The sequence below is a fragment of the Camelus dromedarius genome, chromosome 6, assembly GCF_036321535.1.
Source record: "Camelus dromedarius isolate mCamDro1 chromosome 6, mCamDro1.pat, whole genome shotgun sequence".
NCBI classification, from domain to species: Eukaryota; Metazoa; Chordata; class Mammalia; order Artiodactyla; family Camelidae; genus Camelus; species Camelus dromedarius.
The window spans coordinates 32,117,085-32,133,694 of NC_087441.1; the positions used below are offsets into that span (position 1 = coordinate 32,117,085).

The window sequence follows — 16,610 nt, forward strand, 5'->3', positions numbered from 1 at the left end:
TTCACCTTCTTGAGAGCTAAACTGTATACAGCAGGAACGCTGCTTTCTTTAAAACAACCATGACACAAAGTTTACAAGAAATATATATTTATAATGTTTAGTACATGGTAGCAGAATTTATCCCCGAGTGGAACTGTGTTTATTTATTTTTAATGGTGTGTACTGCACTGCATCTGACCTCTCCTCCATTAGAAAGAATTCTCTCTATTCCTCACAGATACACCACTTTCAGAGAGACAGCTGCTAGCTTGGGGCAGCCCGGAAGAAGAGAGTGTGCAGAGTAGTGAGGCCATGAATGGGCTTCCCAGAAGTCAGCGTACGTGGGTCACTGTCATCCCAGAGAGTGGCCTGTTTTAAGAACTTCACTTCATATATATATATATAATACCCAAAGGCCTTACTAAAAGATTCAGAACACCAGAAATTTTGGATAGAGTGAAATGAAGTTTCATGTAGTTGATAGTTAGTACTCTTGCTGCTTTCTGCTCCTAGCTCAAGTCTTTAGCATTAGATAGGGTCCCAAACATCTAAAATAACAATAAAGGTGATGATATTGATGGGAATCTCCATTATGAATTGAGATGATCATAGTGTCTGTGTTTGTGTTTGCACATGAGGTCAGCAAAATTAATATTGCCTAAGGACCAGTTCTCATCTGAGTTTGTCTGCTTCGTATCTAAAAACTTGACTGAAATGAACAGGTAGAGTGCACTTGGTCCAGAATTCTAGAAATGATGGTGACTTTTACCTTAAGACTTTATGAATAAAATCAAAGAAATCATTGAGAATGACAAATCCAAATTATAAAGTTAAGAAAATATATATTTTACTGTACTATTTAAGAGTAAGTATACCAAACAGACCCTGAAAGCTATAGAATAGAGTTCTGACATGAACTCACAGTTCCTTTTTACTACAAATCTGGTGAAAAGTTTTATATAGTGTGGCTAAGTGAATAATCTCTCTTCTGGTCCAGGTTGTATTTCTTTCATCCAGGGCTTGGCTAATCTTTGTCTATGTGTTGCATGAAATTGTAGCAGGACAGCTCCTGCTTTATATCAAGATTTCAGTTTCATTACTGCTTTATGAACTTGTTCAAAGTTCACCTGAAGTACAGCTTTATCATTTGATTTTCAAGCAGTCTAACTTTCTCCTTTAGGCTCTGAAAAATATCAGTTTTTCCCTTTATGACCAGAGATATTAGCCCTCCTTCTCTGTTCTCTGCTAGGATATAGAAATGGAGAGGGTTGCATTTCATTCCTTTTGTCAGAAGAGTAACTTTATGATCAGGAAGTTCATATAGAAATGCTAATATTCTCTTTTAACCTTTCGAATTACCATCATATCACATAGGGCCAAATAATAAATCCAAGAGAAATAGTGGTTTTGCCTAGAAGATTGTGTCACAGTGGCCATTTTTCATTTACCAAAACTAGATTCTTAAATGGGCTCAGCATTTACATGCTATGCAATTTAGGTAAATTCTAGGAGGGAGCAAAATGAAAGCTGGATTCGAAATGGCATGGCTAAAGTATTTTTGCTCTGGTAGCTATTTTGTTTCATGCTGATATGACTTTACAAAGTGTTATTAATTAAGATTTGTAGTTAATACCATTGGTGGTATTTGTAAAGTCAAAATAAGAAAGTGATGTTGAACCAAACCACCCTGGGAGAACTTTTGATACCAACAGATGTTTCCATTTTTGTTTTTACTTACAGTATAATGTTCAGGATGGTCTTGCTTTAGAGAGTGGTTATTTTCTAAGGAATATCCACTTGAAAAAAGAAAAATGTACGACATACTACATAAGAGTACTTATCTGATATTTTTATGCTATACTGCAGCTTGTTTTTACCACAACTATAGTCACACCAGTATGAAGAGAGAGTAGTGAGGTAGATTCTTCCGAAGGCTTTTGCCCACATGACTGTTGCTAACCCATCTGCTTTATCCATGAGGCAAGGCAGGCCCGAACCATTCTATTTTTGAAATAATGTGTCACCTTATGAAGCAGAGTCGAAACATTGTTTTAAATATCTAAAAAAAACTGGCTTCTACAAACCAACTTAATTTCCTGATCCAATCATAAATTTGATGCCAGTGAATGCATGTCCACTTCCGATAAAAACAAGTTTCCTGATAAAAAAAAAATTAAATAAAAAATGTTTTGCTGACCTTGTAATACTTTTGTGGGATAATAATTTTAAAACTGTATTTAGAACAGAATATGTGCATGTTGGTTAAAAACAGAAAGTTTGATGTATAGGCTTGAAATAAGTACAAAATTCACAAAAGACAGAAAAAAAAATTTTTAACTCCAAAGTCCTTTATGTTTGCTATAGAAAAGAGTTATTATTACAACTTAATAACAAAAAAACAAACAACCCAATCCAAAAAGGGGCAGAAGACCTAAACAAGCAATACTCTAAAGAAGACATACAAATGGCCAGTAGGCACATGAAAAAATGCTCAGTATCATTAATTATCAGAGAAATGCAAATCAAAACTACAATGATGTATCACCTCACACAAGTCAGAATGACCATCATCAAAAAGTCCACAAACAATAAACACTGGAGAGGGTGTAGAGAAAAGGGAACTCTCCTATACTGTTGGTGGGAACATAGTTTGGGGCAGCCATTGTGGAAAACACTATGAAGATTCTTCAAAAAACTAAAAATAGACTTACCATATGATCTAGCAATCCCACTCCTGGGCATATAACTGGAGGGGACTCTAATTCAAAAAGATACATGCATCCCAATGTTCATAGTAGCACTATTTACAATAGCCAAGACATGGAAATAATGTAAATGTTCATTAACAGATGACTGGATATAGAAGCTGTGGTATATTTATACAATGGAATACTACTCAGTCATAAAAAAGAATAAAAGAATGCCATTTGCAGCAACATGGATGGAACTGGAGATTATCATTCTAAGTGAAGTAAACCAGAAAGAGAAAGAAAAATACCATATGATATCAGTCATATGTGGGATCTAAACAAACAAACAAACAAAAGACACAAATGAACTTATCTGTAAAACAGAAGCAGACTCACAGACATAGAAAACAAACTATGTTACCGGGGGAAAGGAGATAGGAAGGGTTAAATTAGGATTTTGAGATTTGCAGATACTAACTACTATATATAAAATAAACAAGTCTCTACTGTATAGCACAGGGAACTATATTCAATATTTTATAGTAACCTATAATGACAAAGAATATGAAAATGAATATATATGTATGACTGAAACATTATGACGTACACCAGAAATTGACATAACATTAACACTGTAAAAAAATTTTTTAAAATAAAATAAGAGTTATTATTGAAACTCCCCACAGAGAACATGATAATATAGATGACAGCAACCCCCATTACAATCGGGATCTTTGGTAAGCAGCCAGTATAACAAACATAATACATAGATGCTTATTTACAATATTGACTAATCTTAACAGAATAAAGCTGAGTAATGACTTTAAGAAATCATCACTCTGACAACCCCATTTAAAATCCAGTCATGATCATTTAAAATTGTTTTTTATAACTAAAGAGGAAAGTTTTTATTAAAGACAATTCAATAAAAAAAGAATACTTAAACTAGTACTTGTTTTCCAATTGCTTGATGCTTCCATAAAAACCAGTTTCAAAAGAGGAAAGTAAAATGTCCACAACAGGGCAAATATTGCTGACCCAGACGACTGAGTCAGCTTTTGGTCTAAAAGAAAACTTCATGTTCAGAAAGGTGTACTTGTTGACTGACAGTGTCAAACATTTTAATATACTTACAAACTACTCCATTACTGCGTTCGTTTACCTTGGAGCTAGAGAAAATCATGGGGAACTGATAATTTGGACATTTAATTGATCTTTGATTAAAGAAGACTGAATTCCTTTTTTGACCTCAATAATAAAATATAACTTACATACTTGGCTTATTTAGCAGACATTGTCTTGAGACAAGACAAAATGATTTTTAAAATACATGGTAAAGTTTTAAATGGTTTGCTTTTCTCCTTCTATTGCAAGATATGTTAAATGAAATGGAATTTGAGCCTGGATGAAGAGAGTTGATCATGAGGATGATTGGTTTGACATTCCTTGGTTGAGGAAAACCAAGAATGTCAGAGGCCTAGAGAGGTATGTGTTTTATCACAGAGGCAGTGTTGGCCTTTTCAGGTGCTTCTGGGAAGTGAAGGAAGTTGCAGACAAAAAAAATTGCTGGCTTTGGCAAAATATGAGTAGTCTGATACCTTGATGAGAGCTATTTCAGGGCAGCGGAGAGAACAAAAGCTTTACTACAGCTCTGCCACTTTTACTTCCGGGTCCCTGGGCCAGAAATGTACCAGCAATCCTGCTGCCCACGCCCACCGCATTCTTGCTGGTCTCTCCTCCCAGAGCCAGTCTGCACTGCCACCCTCTGCAGCCAAGTTCACCAGATGGTGGTCCTCATCTTCCTATTTCAGGAGCTGGGCAACCAAGCACCAGGAGCTGATTCAGCCAGAACAGTCACTGTTTTACTTCACTCATAGCCTGGCCAGTGCCCTGTGCCCCAGCACTAGCCACAGCCTCCACGCCTTGTCTGCGGGACAGCAGGTCACCACGCCCTTCTCGGCCTTGACCTCAACACCAAGTTCAAGAACACCCGCACCAAGGAGAAGGTGGAGCCAAAGGAGCTGAATGACTGCATCTCCTAACCTGCATCTCCAAGGTGCACCTCCCAGAAATAACTCAATGAGATCCCGCAGTCCCAGCTCAAGGGCTAGAGAAGTCACACTTGGGGACCTCGATAAAAAGGAGATGCCAGGGCTGTGCTAGCAGGTGGACCTGTTTACCAATAACAGGTAGGTGCAGGGCAACAACCTGGCCAAGGACATCATGCAGCTCTGGAAGAAGCTGCAAGAGGAGATGCTTCAGAGAGGAGCTCAGAGAGAAGAAACTCAGAGCACGCTGGGAACTTTCAGACAGGATGTTGACACTGTTTCTTTGGCACTCCTTGATCTTGAACGTAAAGTAGATTCCTTGCAAGAAGAGACTGACTTTTTGAAAAAACTGCACAATGATGAAAGTGGTGAGCTCAGGCTCAGATCCAAGGGTAGCATGGGCAAACTGGGGTGCATGTTTCCCAGCCAAAAGTCACGGCAGCTCTGTGTGATGTGCGGCAGGAGAATGAAAGTGTGGCTGCGAAGAACCTTCAGAAGGTTGAAGAACAGTCCAAGTCCAAGTTTGCTGATCTCTGTGAGGTTGCTAATTGAACTAGAGCACTGATGCCTTATACCAGATGAAGCAGAAGCTAAGGGAGTACCAGAGCTAAGTTGAGTCCCTCACCTGCAAAGTGCATGACTGAAAAGGACTAAGTTTCTGGAGCTCCACATGCATGGAATGGAAGAGAACTTCGCTGTGGAAGCTGCTAACTGCTGAGACACCAGTGGTCTCCTGCAGAATGAGACTCAGAACAGGAAGGAAGAAGCGGCCCGCCACATCCAGGAATATCAGGACCTGCAGAATGTTAGCACAGCCTTGATTTTCAGATCATCACCTAATGGAGCTGCTGGAAAGCAGGGAGAGCAGTTTCTCTGCATCTCCCAAACTTTTCTTCTCTGAACCTGAGGGAAACCATTCTGGATTCACTTTTTCAGGTTGACAGCCACTCAAAAGGAACACTTCTGATTAAGAAGGTTAAAACTAGAGAGAAACAGGTTTTCAAAGAAATTTCACAGCATCATGGTGATACTGATGAAAATCACACCAGTGCAACAATATATCTTCAGCAAGAATACAAAACAAACCCATATCTTACAGAAACAGCTTTCTAATGCTTGTATGCAGTTTTTCAGTAGCACAAGGTAGATTTGGAAGAAAAATAAGCCCTAGTTCTTAAGAACCAACAGTCCTAAAGAATTTAGCAAAAAAAGTTTACAACATAATCTAGTTGACAAAGAAGTCTTGTAAAAAGTATTTTGAATACCATTGAAACTTCTCTTATTTTTCCTGTCAAGTATTCAACCAACTGGTTTCTGCTTCAGTACATCTTTGGAAAAACAAAGCAGCAAACAACAAGCAGGAAAAAAGTCTTAGTGGAATTGGTTGAAGAGAGAATGGATAGTAAGACAATGGAGAGAACAAGAATAAGTTCATTTTTTGAGAAGTTTTGCTATTAAGAAGAGACTCGCAGAGCAGCAGATGGAGGAGAACGTGGGATCAGGAGACGAGTTTGGTTTTTTGGTTTGTTTGTTTGTTTTTTTAAAGATGAGGGCCTAGGGGAGGAACTGGCCTGAGAGCAGAGACACTTTCTCTTTCGTAACAGGATAGAGAGCTGAAAGAATGGACCAAGGCACAGTTTCAGAACTGGTGGTGGAAACATGAGATATTGTTCTCATCAAATTACATTTGTTTTCTCTGTGAATGTTCTGAGAGGTCATCATATGAATGTTAAAAGGGAAGAGCTTACTAAAGATTTGAGGAAAAAATTGGAAGGTGAATTCACTAGGATAGTGTAGTGGTATTCTGGAAGTGTCCCTTCATGATTTAAATTAAGTTCAGTTTGAGCACTTATATGCTTTTCTTTAGGCAAGTTTTTCTGTTCAGGTGTGCTTAGAAAGTAAATAGAAAATGTGTTTCATCAGCCCCAGGTTTTGTCAGATGGGTTTGCTGTCTGGACCATAGAATCTAAGGGAAGTAGAGTAAAGGTGTGATTATAAAGAAGCAAAGTAGCAATACCAGAATATTTGGTAATTGTCTTTCTCTTCTCTCTGCCATCACACATATATTTTCTAAAAATAAGAAAGCTGGCTCAGATAAAAAAAAATATATCCAAATTAGTATACATGGCCTTAAATCTTATTCCAATTCAAACTTTGTCTCAAGTTGTTTGAGCACAGACTTTGAATATTAAGATAGACTATGTACTTTGTGCTAAACCACTTAGAACACATATCATACAAATCGATCGAAGAATGCATTTATAAATAGAACTGTTTAAACAATCAAAAGTGGAAGGAAGAAGCTAGAAGAATGCCAAAAAAGGTAACACAAAAGCAATTAGAGCAGACTTAATAAAAGGAGGGAAAAAGGACACAAAGGCTATGTCTAGATAATGCCAAAACAAACAGTTGATAATGGAAACATCCATTCAGTCAGCTGGATGTTTTGTCTACAGGGAACCTAGCAACTGACCTGACTGATTTTTTTTTTTCACTGAATTGACTGAATGAAGTGGTTGTTTGGAAGCATGTTGACATACACTTAATGACAGAGGCAGAGAAGAGAAATGAAGGATGTATTTGGAAAAAAAAAAATCCCTGGGACTTTTAAGTGATAGGTAATTAGATGAAAGTTGAAAAGAGAACAGATTTGGAGGGGAATGAATTTAGTTGCATAAATTTGAATTTGAAATATAAGAAATAGTACCTTATTTTCTAAATTTATAGGAGACTCATTTGTGAAACAATGGAAGAATTTTAAGACTAAAAAGATGACGTTAGTGACTGTAAAGGCTCGGCTTTCTGTCTCTTGCACTGAATCCTTCTACATTTATGACCTGTATTTCCCTAAAGTGTAATTTATCCTAGCTGAGTTATAATTCGATTTACTATTACAATGGGGATCATTTTCCCACCCTTCATACTTTTAAATACAGATGTTCGAGACATTCTCCCTAATACTGTACAACTATATAACATAGCCATCAGAGCCAATATATGTGATTTCTATTTTGTTAAATGAGTATATGGGAAGACATCTTACAAACTAGCATGAAATTTTAAAATATCAACTCATAAATCTTCCAGTGGCAAGATTACCCCTGAGAAAGCAATTTCTACGTAAGAAGTGATACAAGCCATATTATGCATTATTTTTAATGTATTCTGTTTGGGAATGTCTGTTACTAAATTACTAAAGGAAATGCACCATCCTCAAGTCATATGAATAGTAAGGAGAGTAGAGAAAATCTTCTCAACACAGTAAAATACTTTAAAAGGAATATTTGTTTATGACATTTACATATAAGTGAAGTACTATTATGTATGTAAATCTTGAAGGGACACTTCAACACATACATACACAACTATTTTTTCTTTCTTTAAACCTATAAAATCTAATACATGAGACCAGAAACTCTTCATGCATATTAGGCGAAGATTTAAAGAAATTACAGAAAATAATATATCACTCATTTGGCTCTATAGCACAAATAAGCCAACACTATGTTGAACTTGCTGCTGTTTCTAGTTTATCCTCTTGAATATTTTATTCTAGATTCTCTTAAAATGGCTCATTTCCAATTATTTTTAGGCTTCAATAGAGAATTATAAGGAAACTTGTACAACAGGCATTAAAACACATCAATCCTGATCTATTTTACTATTTGTCCAGTGATTGTTCCCTGGCTTCTGCCTCCTGAAGATCGGTTCCATGAGGTTTGGAGGTATTGTCCACATGGGACTCAGAGCAGGTCCCTTTTTGCCCCACTCTGTAAGCAATGTCCTCTTACTTCCTGGGAAGCCATGCGACCTACTGAGAAGAGCACTGTCTTGAAAGACACACAGATTTTGATTTTAATCCTGGTCTTGCCACTTAGTAGCTTTATGATTTTGGACAAGTTGCCTACATTTTCTCTGTGGATTTGGTTAATAAATTAGGTTAAATAAGATAGCATATAGAAAGCTCCCAGGACTTGCCTGATTTTCCTTACTGTTTTTACTTTTCATCCTTAGATGATGACAGATTTCAAAATCCATTTTATAAAGTACTCCACTAAATGTAAGCTGTTTATTTATTCATAAAATAATTATATCAGATTTGTTAACAAGAAATCTCTAAGTATGTCTTATAAAGAATGCATTCATGTTTAGTAACAGAAACTGAAGTTCAACTCCCCCAAAAAATAGACTCATATTTTTACCAAAAATGCCCCTAGTCAGATTTCCCAATTCTCTTCACAATTTTCAGGTAAGCAGTTGCACTTATCACTCAAAGGTGTAATAGAGAATATTATTTTGAATTTAATACATTCTGAATTATCATGTCTAAATTATTTGTTCCTCAAACTTGGGATCAATCAGACATTGCAGTTTCAATGTCTGAAAGTTTCCCGGCTCTTATGCAAAATATATGAGTAATTAGGCAATCATTCCTAATTTCTTACTTAATCAAATGTTTAACTAAAAGTTTGTACCAAATATGATATATGTGACATAAATGCTTATATTTAAACATTAGGTAACATTTTATTTCATACAAAAATCACTTTTATTAGTCATCTTAAATAGTGAGCAAAAGAAGACGTTATATTAAGAAGAAAAAAGCAATCAAAACTCTTCACAAAAATGTTTTTGCTTTTTTAGAGAACTTTTAAATGCTAACTTTTCCAAAATATTTGTAATGATTTTAAAAGCAATAGAAATGTTTTCTTCTATGTTAATTCGCTAGCTCTCACATCAAACTTTCTTTGTTTTCTGAAGTATTGATCATAAGTAACATCTGCTATCCATCACAGACTGTCATCTGAAAAGAAAAAACAAGGAATTTCCAAGTTTGCTTTGAGAGTGTTTTGGAAATAACTTGTTTAGACAGAGTAAGAGGTGTTAAATATGAAAAGCACCAGTCTTGAAAGGGAGGTATTGCCTGTGCATTAGGGCAAACCACCCCTCCAAAACCAAAAAACCCTTCAGAATCTGTCCTGCTCCTAATTAAAACAGTAAAAATTAATTGAATAATTGAATGAAATTCTTACCTCATCAACCAGGTGGCAAAGTTCAAAATTAAATGAACTTTTGGACATTTCTTTCCTCAGGCAAGAGACAAATATGAGGCTAATTTGGCCAGACTCTTCTGGTAACAGACAGTTTATGTGCACCGGAATGGGATATTATAAAAAATAAATTCATTCCAAAATTTTGTAACCACCAAAAAGAACTATGGATTTGGATCAGACTAAGAAAAGACATCAGATGCACTTGTACAAGATCTACTAAACAGTGGCAGAAATCACTGCTCCCCTCTGCTTCCCACCCCTGCACATAAACAAAAGACTAGAGAGATTCAAGGAGATTCCTCAGAGCTACACATACACATAATTGAGCTTCACCTAATTTCTCGGTTGAAAATCTACTTATGTAACAAAGTTGCTAGCCTGCAACTGTCCATTAGAAGTGGGGAAGAAGTGCAGGGAGGGTAGAGAATCTGAGCATGTGGCAGAGGAGCAAGACATGGCAGTCTATAGGAAGAAATGCACTGAGGCAGCCTGCACTCTTGTTTCTCTGGGCGGCAGAAAATATGTACCTCAATGGTCAAATGGACAGTATGGAAGGTAACTGAAATGTAGCTCTCTGGTGTTCCACCAAGATATGCTGGCCAGAGTTTAGGGATTAGATAGCCAGAGGTGAGATGATCTAAGAAATTTTTCAGACCAGGTCAAGCCAGAAAATAGTCTTCCTCATCTCTGAATGATGAAATGAAGAATTTCCCAAAGCTGCCGCCAAAGAAGGAACTTGTGAGACACTTAAGAGACCACCATTTAAATGTCTACCACAAAGAGGGCTTCGAAGGAGAGGCAAGACAATCAACAAAGAGGGGAGTGTGTTTTTAACCTCTAAACTATTCCTCTCTATGCCTAGATGAAAATGGACCCAGCAGAGGGAGGGAAGGATGAGATAAAAAACAGGGCTTCACCATGATATAACAGGCAGCTGGCACTGCAACTGTAGATGCCCTGGCCGTGGGGGCTGCGCCTGTGGTGCTGTGCCCATGGGCTTCACCGGAGTAGGAATCGCCGCCATCTCCTTCACAGCCAAGATGATGTCAGTGGCTGCCACGGTCAGTGGGGGTGGTTGCTGCCCGCAGCCTGGTGCTACTCTCCAGTCCAAGGTGGACTCTCAATACCATTCAACATCCTCCTGGGCTTCACTGGATCAGCTCTTGTGGCTTTGCTTAGATGTCTTAAAGAGGCACCCTCTGCCTCTCCCCGAGCCGGACCCACAGCTTCAGGGGACCAGCTAGGAAAAAGTGTACCCCAAGTTGAATCTCCAAAATCCCCACTCATGTCAGAGAAGTATGAAAATAAAGACCATCTGCAGATGCAAACAAACAACAACAACAACAAAAAACAACAGCCCTCACTGCTACAACCACTGGTCCTTGGCCCAGGGTTAAGTTTTAATTTAGGGAGAAAAGGATATGAATTTGAAGTTGTAATCTGGATTAAATTAGACTGGATTAACTAAACTAAAAAAGCAACTTTTTTTAAAATACTTTAAAATGATCAGGAAGCTATGGGATCCACTCAAGATATCATTAAGAGATGGGAAAAGGAGATTTGTCCTCCTGTGGTTAAAGTAAAGATTGGAGGAAAAAGAATCCTGCTTCATGATTGCACCCACAAGCTTAGACTGTTCAATGAAATGGTTACTTCAGTTGAGCAGTCAGATTTAATTATAATCCAGAAAAATTGCTCTACTAAATTCGTTTATATAATAGATTGCTGACTAAGGCTTGTTTGTTTCTCTTAAAACATTTACTAAGAGAAGCCCTAATAATGAAAACCAGTGAAATCAAAGTCCAAGTCTTGATTGCATTTGTATTTCATATTATTCCACATAAAACTGGTCCCTTGGTCACTGACTTTCTTGTACTGGTTTTTCAATAATAGATCATACATATTTACATTAATGGTTTTATAAAATTCCATGGAATTTGCTTATTGTTCTTATAAATATTTTTATTATGAGTCATTTTATCACACTGTGCTTACATAAAAGAGAAACAAGTATAATACAACTATGTAATTTGAATCAAAAATTATCTTTAAGTTGTTGAGTATGTTTTTGAGGGTTCATAAAGAAAATTATCCTAGTGTTTAGGAAGAAGAAAAGGCTTAAGTAAAGTTAATGCATTATGAAATATAAAAGTTGTACTAATGAGTAATTATTAAAAATTTCACAATTTTCCATTTTTACTTTAAAAAAAGTAATTGATATTAGATGAAAGGCATTTTTAGTCTTGTTGAATTAGGCTGGTATGTTGACCCTGTCATTCCTGCAGCATTCCTAGGTTGCCTTGCCAAGGCTCTTTACTCATGATTAAATTTTTTATTAAATCCAAAGTACATATTACTGGTAGGAATAATTTAATACAAAATAAAGTTGACAGTAGCTAAAGATGAAGGAATTAACATGGTTATTGACCAAAATATAAGTCTATGTATAATAAAGTCTTTGGCAAAATTTAGATCTGTAAAATTCAATCCAGGAAAAAATGGACTTCATAGAAAAAAGTGACTTTTTAAAATGCCCTTGGTGGCAGAGACTAGAATTGGGAAAATCTGATATCAAGAACAACCAAAACAAGAAATTATAATAAAAATTATTACTTATCTTATTGAAAATATTAGTGAACTACAAATGGTAAAAATTAAAACTGCTTACACTGTAGAAAAATTAATCAAAAAGTTCAATATGCTTAATAAAATTAGTTCCAGAAAGCACTTTTGCAGTAAAATTTATTAATATTTATATAACTCTACTTGGTATTAAAATTTATATTCCTTAAAATGAAATAAAAAATTCAATTCTCAGAGTCAAAATGGCAGAGTTGAAATGTGCTATATACAACTGTTATATTTTTCAACAATCAAGAATGTGTAGTAAAACATGATGCTTTAGAAAATATTCCCTGCCATCTATCTCATGCCCAAAACCAACATCAACCCCATTTTTTTAACGTATATTGTTATCTAGTGAGAAAGACATGAATGAGGAAGTTTTATTAATTCATTTGTTCAATGAACATTTATTGGGTTCCAATTATATGCCAGATGAGATTCTGGATATAAGGTAGACATCATGTTTGTGGAGTCTGTGTTCATAATGTGTTGGTGGAAGTGGTAAAAATAATAAACAAACAAATAAGAAAGATACTATATAATAATAACTACTATGTAGAGACTAAAATTAAATAATAGGATAGAAAAATGACTGGATGCTGATGAAAACCTTCTCAGGAGAAGGTCATTTTTAAGCTGAGATGTAAATAATAAGTATTTCTGGGCATATGAATATCACATAGGGTATGTATTGGTTAGACTCTCAAGCTGGGAACATCTGCTTGAATTCCACTCTCAACTTTGTACAGAATGTGTGTCTTTGGAAAGATACTTATCTATATATGCCTCAGTTTGTTAGTTTCTTTTCATCTGTAAAAATCAAAATAATGTTACCTACCTATCCTACCTATCCATACTGCTAGAAGTTTAAATAATTTGATACATTTACAAAATTTAGAAGAGTGCCTGGCACATACTGTTAGCTAACTGAATATTACTTATTGGACATATTATTATCAGAGAATGATATTCCAGGCAAAGAGAACGCTGGAGCAAAGACCCCAGCGAGAATGAGCTTGGCAGATTTGATGAACAGAAAGGTCTGTGTGGCCAGTGGGGAGGCTAGTACAAGCTGAGAAAGAAAGAGGCAGGCAGGAAGCCTGCTATGCTCCGTACCCAGGGCATTGGCTTGGATTTTACTCCAGATGAAGTGAGGAGTGCTCAGATAAATTTAAATGCTGAGGAGAATTGTTTTGTTTATTGGGAACAGAAAGCAGGATGGCTTGGCTACATCAGAAAATCTGAGTTGAAAGTTAAGGGTAAATGGGGTAGTTTGAAAAGAAAATCAACTGATCTTAAGTACACTAATTTAAGGACTTAGCATTTGAGATAAGAGCAAATTAGGCGTGTCTATTATTTCTGAGAATGAAAATGATTTACTTAGTTCTTAGAAAACTAAAAGGAAAACTATCTTTGTATTACAGAATTAACAGAAAACTTTTAGGAAGTTGTTGATGATCTATATTGTTCTAATTAATATTACTAAGAAAAAATTATGCCAGCAAAATATAAGTCAAAATAATCTAGTGTATTTAAAATCATCTACCCAATCTGAGAAATTCAGAATTATCTGGATAATTTAGACAAAAGGAAGGGGGAAATGATTGCTTATCCAAGTTAAATTATATAACTTATAGACAAAGCCTCAGGAAAAAAGTATACTTCCTATTTTAAATAGCTGCCCCCCACCAAAAAAAAAAAAACCAGCACAGAATTTAGGATTAAAGAATGGAGTAATAAAACTGATGTACATTAGCTCACATAAAACTTCACTCATTCAGTGTTTTATATTTAGAAATTAGATCTATTCATCTCATCCACCTGTATATAATACTGGAGGGAATTTGTACATTCCTGCCCTGGGGCCCACATCCCATTTCAGTACTTCATCCCTTTTAGGTTGTGATATAAGTACCAAGTTATTCTAAGATGTCATCTCATGTGATTTGCACCTAAATTTTTACAGATTGGAAAGGTTTTATAAAACTACATAAAGTTCAATCTATTGTCTGAAACTAGTCAGCTGTTCAAAATTTTTTTAGCTTGCTGTTAACAATCATCTGGAAAAAACTTCTTAAAATAATGTAGCAGAGCAAAGCCCTATGATACAAAAATTGCATTGATCAATTCAAAGGAGGTGAGTTAAGAGTGCCCCAGAAACAATTCTGGATACGAATTCTGCTCAGAGCAGCTTGGTTCTGTTTGACATTTTTAGATAATGAGAAAGAGAATTATTATTTCTTTAGTTTCCTAAATTCCCTGGACTGGATGTATCCTCAGATAGAGAGGTATGTAGACAAGATAGATAGGTAGAGATAGAGATAGAGATACAGACACAGATGCAGATATAGAAATTATAGATACAGTTAGATACAGGTCTAGGTGACTGCCACCAATTCCATCAGTGGAACACACCTAATTTTGAAGGTAGTTTTTGCCTCTAAATATGCTATGTTTTTTGACGGCTTTATTGATCAAATTTGTAACTATCAGGTGGTTGTGAAACAAATGGCCATGCTAATTGAAGTCATAGTATGGGTGTATATATGGGAAATACTCAGAAATACTATGTTCAGAGAACATAGGAAAAAAAGATTGTGTAAATACTACATAATAAAAGAGTTTTATTGCAAAAATATGGGTCCTAATTTTTCACTGGTATTTTTGACATAGAGAATATCAGGATTTTTCTATAAATAAAGAGAACATTTGCAATCTTTCATTCAATCAAACAACAAATATTCACTGAGTGCCTACTAGATGCAAGTCAATATGTGAGGGGCTTCATATATTAGAGGAGAAAAAATAGACAAAGATCCCTGCCCTCGTAGAACTTATATTCTAATAGAAAGAGTCTGACAATAAGCAATATAAATGCAAAATAAGTAAACTACACAGTACGTTAGAAGGTGAAGCCAGGCGTGGGGGTCAGGAGTCCAGAAAGTGGGAGGAGGCAGGTAGCACCGTTCAACAGTGTGGTGAAGGTAGGCCTCGCTGAGCAGGTATGTTTCAAAGGAGCTGAGGGAGTGAGTGAAGAAGAGATCTGGGGGAAGGAGGATTCTAGGCTGAAGGAGCAGCCAGGGCAAGAGTGCTGATGCAGGAGAGGACTAACTTGCTAAAGGAAGAAGGCCAGTAGCATTGAAGTGGAGTGAGCAGGAGGATGGTTACGAGGTGAATTGATACAGCTGAGGGCTTGACAGCCGTTGTAAGGACTTCACTGAAAAGGGGAGCCACTTGACAATTTTGAGCAGAGGTTTAAAGTTGTGACTTTAGTGTTTAAAGTTTCACTTGTTCAAAACCCCTGTGTTGATAAGAGATAGTAGAAGGACAAGAGTAGAACCAGGGAGACCTGCTTAGAGGTTATGGCAGTGATCCAGGAAAGAGGTGACTTGGACCAGGATGGATGTAGTGAAAGTGATGAGAAGTTACTAGATTATGTTTAGAATGTAGAGGTAAGGCTGCTTGCTGGTAGATAGAACGTGAAGTCCGAGAAAGAGGACTCAAGAATGAATCTCAAGGCATGTGGCCTGCAACTGGAAGGAAAAGGAAAGGCTGAGTGGAGCAGATGTTGGGGGAAGATCAGGAGCTCAGTGCTAGGTTTGAACTGTCTGTTAAAATGGGTAGTTGGGTAGGAAATTCAGAGTTTGGGACAGAGACCATGCTGGAGATAAAATATTGGAATTTGTCAGCATATAGATGGTGTTTACAACCAAGGGACTGGATAAGTTTACAGAAATTATCAGAGAAGAAGTCAAAAGGACTAAGACAAGGGTACTGTGAAATGAAGAGCTTAGAAAGAAGAGGATCAGGAAAAAACAATGAGAAAGAGCTAATGATGAAGAAGAAAGAATCCTAAAACAGTCTGATGTCCTTAACCACACACTTGGGAAAGTACTAAAACTTACAGAGAAATAAATTAACTTAAATCTCCAAACACTGTATTTTAAAATAATGAATTTTAAAATTATGTGTTAAGATATATTTTTCCTCTTTTGGATATTATTCTAAGGTAAATGAAAACTACTTTACCAGCTTTTTCCCCCCATTTAAATCCAAACATAGTATGTGCCGGTTTTATATGATTTTGTCTATCACTGTTACCAATAGCCTTTATAATCCAGGCAATTTCCAATGAGTTTAAATGTTTAGGCTTCATTACAAAAGCTAGGGAGCAGGGGATCCCAATACATGCTTTCCAGAAAGAAAAATAAATT

The 16,610-nt window shown here is 36.2% G+C and overlaps 1 pseudogene; it reads left to right on the forward strand.

Annotated features, from left to right (window-relative positions):
• Positions 1–4,271: 4,271 nt before the first annotated feature.
• Positions 4,272–5,830, forward strand: LOC135321456 (vimentin-like; annotated as a pseudogene).
• The last annotated feature ends 10,780 nt before the right edge of the window (positions 5,831–16,610 follow it).